Here is an 11,872-nt window from a genome sequence, read left to right as displayed (position 1 = left end):
TTGCAGGGAGCATGCAGACTCTGAAACGGCTTGGCTGAATGTGTTGGCAGGCTAAGATCACTTTCAGTCAAATTCTGTGGGCTGGATGGATAAGTTGTCCCACAATGATATATTTTTGAATTAAAGCCTAGAGCAGCTACAGCTAGCAAGGGTGCTAAGTGCCTGGGGACACACTCCCAGAACCAACAAGGTATTGACTTGAGTCTGGATAGTGCAGCATGGACATGCTGACATGGACATGGGTATGAGGCTTGCATAGTAATGCACTGTGGATGCTCAAGTGCAAGCTTGGCAAGAACGGGTCTGAAGTTGGGGGTCTGCTAGGCTTGGCTTTACAATGTAGCATAGACATCCTCCTACAGTAAATTCCATTGGGAGCTTGAGGTGGGTGCCAAACTGCTAGCTAAATTCATGCAAGTATTTCAAAAGCCTGTCCAAACACATCACTTGAGAGAGGCACATTTTTCTTTACCAGAAACTAGCTGATAGGTGAGAATTAATAGTTGTTACAGCACATGCCTTGTGATACTATGTTATATGAATCTGAGCAGCTAACGGGGTACAAATTAGAGCTGGAATTAGATGTGGTTTAACTAATAGCTTTACTCCGACCTAGTTATCACAATAAATGGGCATGATGCTGCATAAAACAGTGGATATTTGCAGGGCTAGTGAAAATCGTTTCCCAAATGAAAGTGTTAACAAGCTGTGCAAGAACCAGAGTGCCAGATTCCCAGCTGCAATGCAGGCCCTTTTTCATAATTTTAGCATGAGGGTCTCCCCATGTGGTTTAAAGCCAACAGAGGTGTTGTGCCTCTGATATAGGGGAAAGGTGTGGCTGCCAGATGGCATATTCCAAAGAGGATGCTCACTTCATAAACACTGATGAATCAAAAGCAAGAGCATCTCAGCTGACCACAATGGGATATAAGTTGAGGGAGTAGGCTTTCTAGTTGCCCAATGTTAAGCCAAGATGTGAAAAATGTTAGGTTACTTATTTCTTTCTCTCTAGCCCATGGTGACTGCATGGAGCCATTCCAAGAAGAACCTAGGTACCTGTTTTTTTGTTTTATTTGTTTTTTTTTTTTAATGAATTTGCCCTAAGCCAAGGGACTAACAGCACTGACTAGCACCAAGCATAAATCAGACAAGTTTTCTGCAAACTACCCCAGGGAGTTCTGTCAGTTTACCTCTCCATCTTACTTGCAGCTCCTCTGCTATTTCTTTCCTGACCTCTTGAGCAGAGACTATCTATTGTTCTAACTGTGGGGTGACTTTTATGTGGTGGACAGGTGTCCACGGTGAAGAAGAGAACATTAAGTTTGTATGTGGTAGGCTTTCCCCCCTTAATTCAGTTACTTTAGTGCTTGGTAAAAGATTCCAGCCTCTCAGAGCTGGAAAATGGCAACACCTCACCATGCTTAATCACAGAATAGATACCCCACAGACAAGCGCAAGTGAAGCTACAGCTCCCCATTCTGCCATTATGCCTCAGCCTTGACTTGGAGGAACAATCTCTGCTGATGAGGATTGTTCAACTTTCAGTCCGTCCACTCTTTGCTCTATCTGTTAAAATTACCACCACTGTGCTACCAATTGTGATGGTGGCCTATGTGATGTGGACACCTCTTTAATAGGAACTGAACAGGGGTAAGTAACTTATTTCACAAGATTCATCGTATTAAAGTCTCCATACAGGATATAAAAGTGCATTTGTCACTTTAACCCTTGTACTAGTGAAGTGCATGTAATACATTAGACACAAGAAGCTTTCCATCAGGTTAAGGGACATGGTATTGTCAATCTGTGGTATAATAAATTTCCTTGTTTACTGAGCCAAATGTCAATGATTAGAATGATCATCACTCTGACCCAACTGGAAAAGTAAACTCTGCTTTCGTGGTTAGTCATATTTACTGAACAGCACCTGCAACATACTGGAGAATGAGCTCACACTCATGAAACATTTGTCCCTGTTTCTATAGCCCTTACAGCGGAAGCTCCCACAATTTCTCATTTGTTTTTACTCCAAATCCTTTGTAAAAAATTGATCATCAGCAGTTCTGACTCAGACCATTAAGAGCATATTGAGAAATAACCTTAGGTTTCTCAGAAAGCTAACTTACGTCAGAAAGCAAAAAGATAATACAGTAACAGTCATAAATCTTAACCCATGTCCACAACTGCTGATTGCTTTAAAAAAAAATTAGTACAATAGCATTTCCCTACCTTAACCAAATGAAGTAGTTTGGCTTCCCCCCCTCCCCCCCGCCCCACAGTCTGCAGATTGGTGTGCAGTGTTACAGCAGTCTACTTCCCAAGATGTTCAAATTATGCATATTCTGTAAATTATGTTTAACTGTTTCAAATTCATGCAGCCCATCATATTTTATTGATCAGCTCTCTCCAGTAATTGACAAGGAAATGAGTGTTCCACATAAGGCAATGTGGATAAACTGAGAAAACAATAAGCTCTTAACAAAATAAAAATCTTATTGTCCTTTAAATTTTTATGAGAGCAGTAGCAGTGCTCCTTTACCTCTATTTTACTTGGGTTCCTCAAGGAGGTTAGAAAGGTATTCCTATTTAATATTTATATAGAAGCATAGAGGTCTACACATCTCAGGGTGTCTGTGTAGCTTCTATTAATACAAATGCAATATATGCAAGAACTGGGGTCAGAGTAAACCTCAAACAGTGTCTGCAAGTTCCAGAAGTTTCCCTGATTGACAATCTTGATAAAAAAATCACCAGTGCTGTCAATCCAGCCCTCTTATGGGATGGGAAGTATAGGCTAGTCCAGGGGTGGGCCAACTACGGTCCGCGGCTTGTGTCTGGCCCATCAAATGTTTTAATCTGGCCCATGAGCTCCCGCCAGGGAGCGGGGTTGGGGACTTGCCCCACTTCATGCGTGCCATGGCTCTGCACAGCTCCCAGAAGCAGTGGCATATCCCCCCTCTGGCTCTTACCTGTAGGGGCAGCCAGGGGGCTCCACACTGCCCCACCCCAAGCACCACCCCCACAGTTCTCATTGGCTGAGAACTGCAGCCAATGGGAGCTGCAGGGGCAGCGCCTGCGGACAAGGCAGCATGCAAAGCCACCTTGCCGAGGTGGCGCCCCCATCTCTGGAGATAAAAACTACCACCTCAGGCAAGTGTCCAGGCTCCTATCTCCAGCCTAAGCCCCAGTGGGATCCTCAGACTAGGTGAAGATAGGCAGGGCAGTGTCTGTTTTGCCTTTGAGGCCTGAGCCAGTAGAAATGATCAAAGCATGCCTAACACTACAGAAAATGGCTGCAACAGTTCCAGGCTTCCCTGAGTACTGATGCTCTGGTATGTCCCTTGCCAAGCTAGGGCCAGATGATGATCCTGAGGGCTACTTGGTTATTTTTGAATAGATAGTCATGACTATGGCATGGGCTAAAGAAACCTGGGCTGCTCTCCTGGCACCTTTCCTCTTCAGGGAAGCCCAGGCTACATATTGAGCCCTGGATGGTGTTTTTGTTTCATGACTAGGAGGGGACACTAGCCTCAGACACTATCAATAACTTTGGTTCCTTTCTGCCAGGGGAGGTATGTGATGGAGTGTACCAGGCCTCTGTGGCCCCCTGCTGGAGATCTCATTGCTCTGCTTCACCTCACCCCAGGAAACAGTACTCTGAGAGGATAAGAGCAGTGATCATTAGATCTCCAGGCTTACCAAGAGAGGCATCCCAGGAGCAGCCATTTTGAGAACCACTGAGATCTGGTTCTCCAGCAGCTGGAAGGGCTGGGGACCAGACAGTGTCAGCAGAGACTACGGGTATGTCTATGCTTTAGCTGGGAGTGTGCCTCCCAGCCCGGGTAGACAAACATGCTAACTCTTCTCAAGCTAGTGTGCTAAAAACACGTGGATGTTGAGGCACAGGCAGGAGCTCTGGCTAGCTGCCTGAGTACCAGCCTGCGTGAGCCACCCCACCCCCCTCAACCCCTGGGTCAGAGCTCGGTGGCTAGCTCCTGCCACTGCCCATGTTGCAACATCCATGCTACTATATTTAGCCCACTAGTTCGAGCAGAGTTAGGGTGTGTCTGTCTAGCCGGGTGGGGAGGCATGTTCCCAGCTGCAACATAGACATACTCTGTGATGTAACCTTGCTTACATCTTGGAAATGGATTTTTGTGTTGGCCTGGCTTGTACCTTGAAAGGCCAGAAGCTTGTTTTTTAATTTACTGCTGGGGTGAGGGATCCGCCACCTTGTCAAAAAGCACCTTTCTAAAGTAATTAAAGCAGTTAATTTTTGAGCAGACAGAACACAGTGATTTTGAAGGAGCTGTCACACCATCTGGGATGTGTTCTAGAGAAGATCCTAGACAGAAGAGACTGTTCAGTTGTCTGGCGGCAGGGGTGCTGGAACTAGGAATGCTGCCATGCCCCCTGGCTTGAAGTAGTAATAACAAACACCAAATACATGGTTTCCATCAGCAGCACCCCTACTTTAAAAATTGTTCCAGCACCCTATTTGGCGGTTCTACTGGATACAAAAATCTGCCCAGTTTCACTTAAAAATGAGTAACCTGGACCCCCTGTACTTAACCTATACACCTGTGGGAACTTGTTTGGGAGGCAGGAGGAGGGAAGAAATGTTACCAGCTGATGAGCTGCTATGCCATGTTCCATGGGTCTTAAATGCACACACACAAGGGTTTTGTAATGGGAACACTGAGAGGCTCTTAATTACTATGCTACTGCTAAACAAACATGGAGCAAACATCCCATCTCATTTCTCATTCTTGTTATGCACCTTTCAGTGTGTAGCTGAAGGCTGCAGATCCCTGTACTCTGTTTACTTTGGGCCTGATGCTGGTCTCTCACACACTGCTGTGACTCCACTGAGTAGTGGAGTTACTCCTGATTCACTCTGGTTTTAGTGATGTCAGAATCTGACACTTCTGAATGCTAAATCCCTTTCACAATAACAGTAAGTTCATTTAAATACAACCTAACTGTTTTAAAATTATTCTAGCAGGGATGTGCTGCAGCAGTTAAGGAATCCAACAGCCTACATAGCAGGAGTTCCGATTAAATTCGGACTTCCCTATTCTGGCATTCTGAATTCCTCCTCAATGGATCCGATTTGTCAAGCCTTGCTAGCTGATTATATAAATATTTTTACCGTTTGTCATGAAAGCAGTTGGTGACTGTTCTTTTACAATGGTCAGCACTCCTGCAAAAAAGCCTGAATGCCTTTTCTGAGCATGGCGGGCTATGCCTGGGGCAAAAATGGGGTGGTTCTGTTGTGGGGGATTTGTGATGCAGTCGGGGAGAACAAGATGTCTGCATCGGTGGGATGCCTATACATTGGCGCTGAGGAGGAAGCAGGGTGGGAATGGTCTAACTCAGGGGTGGGCAAACTATGGCTCGCGGGCTGCATCTGGTCCATCAGACGTTTTAATCTGGCCATCGAGCTCCTGCTGGGGAGTGGGGTCAGGGGCTTGCCCCACTCCACACTGCGATGGCTCCATTTAGCTCCTAGAAGCAGCATCATGTCCCCCCTCTGGCTCTGCACGCTGCCCCCGCCCCAAGCGCGACCCTCATGACCTGAGGACAGGGCAGCGTGCAGAGCCACCTGGCTGGCACCACACCTCTGCATAGGAGCTGGAGTGGGGACATGCTGCTGCTTCTGGGAGCTGCGGGGGCGGTGACTGCAGACGGGGCAGCGCACAGAGCCCCCTGGCCACACCTCTATGTAGGAGCCGGAGGGGGAACATGCCGCTGCTTCCAGGAGCTGCTTGAGGTAAGCAGCACTTAGAGCCCGCATCCCTGACCTCCTCCCATGCCCCAACCCCTGCCCCAGCCTTGATTCCCCCTCCCGCCCTCTGAACCCCTCGGTCCCAGCCCGGAGCATCTTCCTGCACCCCAAACCCCTCATCCCCAGCCCCACCCCAGAGGCCGTACACCCAGCCAGAGCCCTCACACCCCTGCACTCCAACCCCCTGCCCCAGCCCGGAGCTCCCTCCCACACACTGAACTCCTCATTTCTGACCCCACCCCAGAGCCTGCACCCCCAGTCAGAGCCCTCACCCCCTCCCACACCCCAACCCCCAATTTCGTGAGCATTCATGGCTTGCCATACAATTTCTATACCCAGATGTGACCCTTCAGCCAAAAAGTTTGCCCGCCAGTCTAACTGGAACTAAGGGGCTCCACCAGCCATTTTCCCACACCCAGTAGGGAAACAGTAGCCACACAACCTATTACAAATGTAGGGCTGCAGTCACAGCTAGAGTGGCTCTGCTGCCCTTTTGCAGCTGCAGCAGGGAAGGATTACTTCCATCCGAGGCAAAGAACCCACATAAGGCAAGTTGATGACTAAGGTTGTGCCCCGGGAGCTGGATGTCCACTGTAGTCAGTTAAAAAAACACAAAGCCTAGTCTATGCCAGGCTAAATAAACCTTTATAATAAATAGCTGGGCAAGGGCTACAGCTATATCACGGACATATTTACCTGTGATTCATCTCCAACATAAGGGAGGAGAGAAGTCCATGCAGGTGTACTTACCTCTCCCTTAACAAAAAATAGCCCCATTACTTGATACTAGTTTGGCCTGATGCTCAGACACCTGTTACTTTTATTACTGGCACATAACAGACAAGGAGTCAAGTCTCCTGAGAATTTTTGCCCTAAGACTGTATGGAACACGTTTGCAATTTTCTTTTTATTGATTCAATATACTGCAGAAAGAGAAAGAAGAGAACATTCAAAAGACTTGAAGGAAAGGACTCCTAAATATCAGATCACACCCCAAGCTAAATCAACATTAATGACCAGTCTCCATGCTATGCCTGAAGACAAATAAATTGCAAGATACTGTGTTCTCTTAGGAGGACAATTCTTAACTCTCATTGTGAAGGTTGGATGATCAAATGAAAGGGTCAAAAAAGAATGCAGGCCAAAAGTCATTAAACATTGATGACAGAAGCTCAGGTGAGATATTATTGTTGTTAGCAAACACATTAACTGTGGTACTTCAGTTTACCATCAGATTATACTTCCAAGAATAGAAGTGATCAAGTAATGAGCATGGCTGGCTATGACAGAATTTATAATCGGACACAACTTGTTTTGGAACCAAAGACTCATAGCATGGGGGCAATTCAAAGAATTTATTTCACTAGGATGACCTTCCAGACTATGTAGATACACAGTAGTGGTTTTGTTACATTTTGTGATGGGGAAACATCTCATTTTATTGAGAATTTTTTTTGCAAATTATTGGTGCAACAGAGGTGATTTTATGTCATTTATTGGATGTGCATTATGGGGTCAATCGTTCATTACATTTCCTATGGAGGGGTTCATCAAGCGGTTTTAAGTTTGCACAATGCTGTTTTATAATTTGAAAGGTTCAAAGTGAAGGGATCTTGATTTATTTAACACCCTTACACCAAGGTGAATTTAGACTACAAAGAGCATAAAGTGAATGAACAGAATGTTGGATTTGAATGTGATCCTTAATTAATCGGCTCTGCCAGTATACTTTAGAAAAGCATATGATATTTACATTATTTATAACTATAATGTGTCAATACCTGGTATCCATTTTAAATTTGCATATAGTGAAAATACCCATTACTCAAGCACATCTATCCTCCACAATATGGGCTTCTTGGTTTTTTGTTAGGCTGGATTGCGAAAGAAATAGATTAATTTAGGTTCTTTCTGGAGTTGCCATGGAGATATTTTTAACAATACTCCATGTATCTTTATCAGTTGAACTGGAATCAGAAGGCCTTTGTTTCCTAGAGGGCAGACTGTTATTGAGGGGACACCAGGAAAACAGGGAGTGCATGGAGTTAGGCTGGAAGCAATTAAGCCACCTGGATAGAGCAGTCTACAATATTTAATAAAGTTCCATTTGTTCAACTGAATCTGTGCTCAGCCTCACTCTTTGCTAATGAAACATGGTGGCAGCATCAGAGCTGAGAGTTTTCTGCAGTGCATCAGCCATGCAGTGTGAGAGCCATGGGACTCAGTCTGAAGCTCCCCGGAGCCCTGGCGTTTGCAGCCACAAGCTTCACCCAGCAATGCACCCAGTGGAAGGAGGAGTTCCAGCTATACACTGACCTGGCCATGCAGGAGGACAACAGCAGGAAAGTAAAGTTATGTGATGTGATCTTATGGGGATTGGGGAGCAAGGCAGAGAGATCTGTAATGCTCTGATGCGCACCACTGCCGCAAGCCTCACAGCAGTCCTAGGAGCCCTGGGGACCTACTGCTCCTCAAAGCAGAAGGAAACTGCAGAACAAAACAGGGTTTTCACTAGAGACTAACCCAAAAGGAGGTGGATAGATCCTTATGTTACTGCCTTTTGCACACTGACTGCTACATTCACTTTTGGGGACTTAACAAACTCCTTAATTTGGGACAGGATAGTCTGCAGGATTTATGAGCAGCTGCTCTGTGAAGATGAACTAGCATTAGACAGATGCTTACTCATGGGGCACGCAGTGGAAGCCTCAAGAGAAAGGATAAAAGCCCTAGGAGGCACAACATCCCCAGAAGTATCTGGAGTGAGATACTCAGATAACGGCAAAGGAGAGCAAGTAGCCAGGGTTCCATACCCGTAGTGAGATGCATTTACTATGGGAGAGAGCCTGAGTCGGTAAAGAAGTGCCTCACACTAGAACAGCATTGCAAGGAATGTGGCAATTTGAACCATTTTAACATTGCCATAACAATGTTAACATAACATTTAACAAGATCTCTCAGAAAATTCAGGCAGACTTGTACAAGAGGGAGATGGCACATCAGAGAGCAGTGATGACGACATGACTCTCTTTGAGTCCAAGAGCATATCTGGTTCAGGCTGTTGGGACAGGAAAGCAACATGGGATAATACCAGCCTCCTTGCCTGCAACAATGTTAATAGAAAATGCTCTGTGTAACTTCAGCTAGATAGCAGGGCCTCCTGCAGTGTGACTGCATGGGGTGAATTGGACTTGAACACACCCATTACAAGGAGCAGCCACAGTCTAATAATGTGCAATGAGAGCATAACGCAGCCTGTAGGAAGATGTGACCTCAAAGTAACTAACCTGAAAAATATGTGGTCAGCAAGGAGGAGAGGAAGAGATGGGGAGGAAAGGCACTGGGGAGAAAGGAAATTGTAAATCTCATCTGGATTAAGGCTGGAAATAAGGGTGAATTGTCTCAAATTGTTTTGAGGTGAACTCTCAAAGGGTTCATTGCTAAAACCTGTCTGACCACGTTGGAGCTGACCAGTATACCTCTAAGCACCCCTGGGTTTAGCCTGTTTGTAAGTATCTTGATCAAATGTTTATAAATGTTTTGTTACTCTTTGAATGTAATAAATTGCTTATTATTTTGGCTTTTGGGGCATATTTAGAGCCATTGTATAAATATTATTTGGCCTTTGGATTTAATAAAGGAATTTATGATTAAATTAGTGTCATGGTAATCCCCAATTCCAACATGGAGTATGAAACTCTTAGACATTTTGTAGCAGCTGGCAGCACAGTGTAGCAGAGGATTGTATCTGAAAGTTCTTTCAGCACATTGTTCAATTTCCTGTTGAAGTGGGAACTCATCTAGGGCTCTTATTGCAGTCATGACGCAAGTCTTTTTGCTGTTCAGTATATTCTTTTAAATGACCCTTCCTATGTAACGTCTCTTCAAAATATTCTTGTCTGTTTTTTTGTATGGCTTGTATTTTTCATTATTAGTAAGGATACGTTTTAGTCACAGGTATTTTTAGTAAAATCATGGACAGGTCACTGGCAGTAAACAAAAATTCATGGCCCATGACCTGTCCATGACTTGTACTATATACCCTTGACTAAATCTTGTGGGGGAGAGGTGTGTGGACAGGGATGCTGGGCAGCGGCCCGGGACCCCTGCTGGTGCTTGGGAGGTGGGGCTGGCCGGCTCCCTACCCGGCTCTGCACCTCCCCGGAAGCAGTGACATCCTCCTCCCTCTGCTCATAGCAGGGCCAGCTCCAGCTTTTTTGCCACCCCAAGTGGTGAAGGAAAAAAAAAAAGATAAAGCCGTGATCGGCGGCACTTCGGCAGCAGCTCTATTGCGCCGCTTCATTCTTCAGTGGCAATTCGGCGGCTGGTCCTTCCCTCTGAGAGGGACTGAGGGACCCGCCGCCAAAGACCCAGACATGCCGCCCCTTTCCATTGCCGCCACAAGCACCTGCTTCCTGTGCTGGTGCCTGGAGCCAGCCCTGGCTCATAGGCAGAGGTGTGGCCAGGTAGCTCTGCGTGCTGCTTCTCCCCCGAGTGCAGGCTCCGTAGCTCCCATTGGCCGGGAACCACGGCCAATGGGAGCTGTATGGGCAGCTCCGCCTAGGAGCTGAGGGATGTTGCTGCTTCTGGGGAGCCCCCTCAAGGTAAGCACCCCCCAGAACCCTGACCCCCTCCTGTGCCCCAACCGCCAGCCCTGAACCCCCTTCCACGTCCAAACTCCTGCTGCTGCTGGGGGCGGGCGCGGTGGTCCCAGCAGCAATTGGTGCGGTTGGCCCAGGGTCTGCCTGAGCTGCTCAGGCAGCCGTGGGGTCAGCTGCACCAGCCACTGCAGAAGTCACAGAAAGTCATGGAATCCGTGACGTCCATGACCTCCGTGACAAACTCGCAGCCTTAATTATTAGTTATGTACTTTCCACAGTTAGTTAAGGCAGCCCCTAACCAGCTAATTTTATGTTGGTTGCTTATAGGTTAACTATAAGAGGAGTTAAATTCATCCTTGGTCTGTTTTTGTTGACTTCAGTGGGTTTACCCCAGGGGTGAACTTGGCTCCAACTTTCAGCTGTGTAGTTATTGGCTTAGGAAGGCCTGGGAAAGTAAAAAGCAACTTGTGCTAGTCTTCTGTAACTATTTAAACATCAGTCTCTGGCTTTGTGAAAAAGCTAAAGACTATTAGAGAATGAGCTGTCTAGAGCAGGGGTTCTCAAACTTTTTTGGGGGGGTCCCCCTTTCAAATATTTCAGGCTGGGATGCTTTCCCACCCAAAAAGTGGTAGTAAATTACTGTACATACTCATAGGAGCACTAAATGGCAATATTTTATCATGCCTGCCACCCTTACTTCTGAGAGGCTGCTGCCTTCAGAGCTGGGCACTCTCTGGCTGCCCAACTCTGAAGGCAGCACAGAAATAAGGGTGGCAATACCAAATCACAGACATTTGTTTGTATGTCAAAAATCTGCCTGGACAGAGATCAGAGGACCAAAAAGAAAAGGTCATGGCTGGGAAAACCCAGATGTATGGTAACCCTAATGTTGCAACCCCCCTACAATAGTCTTGCAACCCCCTTTTGGGCCAGGACCCCCAGTTTGAGAAATGCTGGTTTAGAGGCTGGCTAGATTGCTGTATTGACTTTACTCTGAAATCCTTTTCTTTGTTTAATGAACATTAAACAGTTTGTAAAGGAAAACCAAAAAGGTATCTTGTGATTCCCCAGCACACTAGTCAAACAACCTTGTCCTTTGATCTTATCACTACTTGGAAGCTGACTAGCTTTTCACCCATTCCAATTTAATATACAGTCCTCAAATAAAGGACATATCAGATATTAAACTGATAAGAACAGACACTACACTTTGATCTTAGCTCCAAGGAGCCGAGAAGTGATTCCAGTTACTGATAATCCTACAAGGAAATGATGCAGCAGGATTCAGTTTTGCTTGATCATGAAAGAGCCCTTGCCCTGTTGAGTCAGTATGGTATCAATAATAATACCCAGCATGTAGTTGTAGAGCTTTAGATGTATCAGTTGTACTAATCAATGCTCTTCCATATACCTTTTGAAAGATTGGAAATCTGACCACCACTATTTTGGCTAAATATCAGCACAGAAAATCCCCTTATTTCAA

At 46.0% G+C, this 11,872-nt stretch overlaps 1 pseudogene; it reads right to left on the bottom strand.

The window, feature by feature from the left end:
* Positions 1–11,503: 11,503 nt before the first annotated feature.
* Positions 11,504–11,631, bottom strand: LOC112060268 (U2 spliceosomal RNA; annotated as a pseudogene).
* Positions 11,632–11,872: the final 241 nt, after the last annotated feature.

The sequence above is a fragment of the Chrysemys picta genome, chromosome 6 (assembly GCF_011386835.1).
Source record: "Chrysemys picta bellii isolate R12L10 chromosome 6, ASM1138683v2, whole genome shotgun sequence".
Classification (NCBI taxonomy): Eukaryota; Metazoa; Chordata; order Testudines; family Emydidae; genus Chrysemys; species Chrysemys picta.
Note: the sequence above shows the minus strand (reverse complement) of the source record. Positions and strands in the feature narration are given on the sequence as shown.